Below are 2683 nucleotides of genomic sequence, written 5' to 3' on the forward strand. Positions count from 1 at the left end.
TGCCTTTGTTGGCAACTTGATTAAATAAATAAAATAAAATAAATGAATAAATCTTTATTATGCTTTTGTCGGTGTACATTTTTTTCTTTTTTTTACGGTCTAGTAGGTTTGCAATTTATAATTAAATATATAGCAGCAATAATGGGCAAGCAAAGAAGCTAAATGAACCAGTTGGTTTTCTTGTTAGATCCTTGAACAATATAGGTTCTAAAAGGAAATGCAAAGAAGGAAGAACTTATTTACAAGAAGTATGTTTCTACATGAGTAGTACGGAAGTTTATTTTCTTAGGAAGTGGACACACTTGAGTCAGCAACTTTTGAACCGAAACGCATGTTTCTTTAAAAATCGGTGAACCCAACCAACCACTTATAACCATCCCTGCAATGATTGCAGACCATATTGTTTAATACCGACGGAGGTCTTCAGTGGATTTGCAGATACTTTTAGATAGATTAACACGCAAACAATCTACTCCCAAACTCTGAGAGTTCGATACCGGAGGTAAGTTTTGTTTTGATTCTTATCGGGTGTGGTTGTACAGCACATCTGTTTCTCGAAAGTCCCGGAACATTTTGGGCGTGTTTCGGGTGACATAAAACGCGTTGATAGGTTTCTTTTCTCTGATAACGAAAACCTGTTAGCAGATCAGCTTTTCAGGATAAGTGGATCGTAGTTTTTCAAATTGCTTTTCTGGCCAGAAAAGTTTACGGGACTTTCGAGAAACGGGCCCCTGGTCTTGTAATGGAAAGAACATAATACGCACGATACAAAATTTAGCATAAATTCGTATTCTTGTGTTTTGGAATATGCTTATTTGGCTGTAGACTCCTGAGTGTTTGGTGTTAGGACTATTTAGTTTTCGTTTTGTAAGAATTCACTCACAGGCCCCCCAGGCTCAGTATGAGGGAATATAAGGAATTGTATGGGAAGACAAGACCTGAAAACTGACAAGATAATCTTACAAAAAATATCTCAATTAAAAACCCTTGCCTTATCGCCATTGTGGGTCGCTTCCTTCCTGTGAGGACAAACAACTGGTCGCCGTGTGGTATTGATTTTTCAAGAGGCTCTTTTTAATCGTTTTATCGATTCGTTTGGGATACTAACAGCCGCCTGACATCGCTGACAGGGTTTCAATTTGCACTTCTAGCGGATTGAAATGAAAGAAAAACCTTTGCCCTTGAATTGTACGGTGGAATTGAAACCATTTTAACCAGGAATATTTGAATGAATTTGGTGGGCTTGTGAGAATTGATTGTTTAGCCTTGGTACTTTATTATGACCTTTAACAACCGAGGAAGTGATAAGGGCTCAATTTGCGTCAAATTTGGAAAAAAACACAGGAAGGAAGCGACCCACAATGGCAATAAGGTTGGGCTTTTTAATTGCGAATTTTTGTATAAAATTATCTTGTCAGGTCTCAAGTCTTGTCTTCCCATAAAAATCCTTATATTCCCTCATACTGAGCTTGGGACGCCTGTGATTCACTCTCTTACCCTGCGAGACAGAGGTTCCCTGCTCGGTGAGAAAGGTTTTTACCATTTTACCGTTTTCTCCTTAGTTTTATCAGACAGCAAAAGGGAGTTTAAGCGGCATGACTATTCCGGGGATGAGGGATAAGGGGTGAGGCGGTTGGGGGTGAAGCATGGGGGTGAAGCATGGTGAAGCATGGTGTTTAGGCGTAAGGTTAGCATTTTTGTAAAGGTTTGGGTTGTTACAGCTATTGTGTTCTTCACCCCCTATACCCTACCCCTCACCCCTACCCCACCCCTCATCCCCTACCCCACACCCCCACACCCGGAATATTCATGCCGTGTTTAAGCAACAATGACAACAATGCCTAGGACACTTTATATTTAACCTATTAATCTCACGAGAATTTAGATTCATTCAGTTTGTCTATCACGTCTATCGCTGTCAGAGATACTCCAAAAAGAATAAGTAACACAGCGTCAAAGTTTGAAAAAGAAGTTCAGAAAATTCGCCGTCGTAGTTCACGTTCTCTCAAATACGCAGAATCTGGCGTTTTCATGTTGTTGTTTTGTAACGGCAAGGAAACGAACAGAGAATTATAACGTACAAAGTTAAAAGCTTAACCTCCATCCTAGACATCAGCACGGCACTGATGAGGCGCAGAAGGCCGAAACAGTACTGTCTGCAGTTAGTCTATATATGCAGTCTGTCTGTCTGTCTGTCTCTCTCTCTATATATATATATATATATATAGAGGGCTGTGAGAATTAAAACATAGCTACACGGTGATTACCCTACAAGCCTGTTTCGTAAGGCTTAAAGCCTCACTCTTCAAGAGTTTTATTCACACTGCTTCGCACTTAATTTATCCCAAACACTACGTAAATTTACATACATGTTGGTGTTTAGGTGCTAAGCTAATTGTTCTGTTGTAGCGCCTTCGCTCGGTCCCTCAGTGCCTGACGATACTAACTCGTTTCTTTTGTTCAACGTACATCGCTCCGGTTCACAGATAATGACAAATTTCTCGCTCAAGCATAAATTACAACGTTTAGTTGAACTGCTGTACGGTTTAGCGCGGCAAACAATTTGCCATGTAATTTCATGCTCTATGTTGTTATCTTTTAGCGACCATACGTGTTTGCTGAGTTCAGTTGAATTTCTATAGGTCTTATTATTTCTATAATGTTTGTATAAGTGCGAAGCAGT

General features: G+C 39.7%; 1 protein-coding gene across 2 annotated transcripts in view; it reads left to right on the forward strand.

Annotated features, from left to right (window-relative positions):
• The first annotated feature begins 410 nt into the window (after nt 1-410).
• LOC138047436 (holothin acyltransferase-like) overlaps nt 411-2683 on the forward strand; it is a 36816-nt gene continuing 34543 nt past the window's right edge. For both annotated transcript variants that reach the window (XM_068894287.1, XM_068894288.1), the window contains exon 1: nt 411-502. The gene's annotated coding sequence lies outside the window, so the exon portion shown is untranslated. The remainder of the gene's footprint in view (nt 503-2683) is intronic.

Source organism: Montipora capricornis, chromosome 4 (assembly GCF_036669925.1).
Source record: "Montipora capricornis isolate CH-2021 chromosome 4, ASM3666992v2, whole genome shotgun sequence".
Classification (NCBI taxonomy): domain Eukaryota; kingdom Metazoa; phylum Cnidaria; class Anthozoa; order Scleractinia; family Acroporidae; genus Montipora; species Montipora capricornis.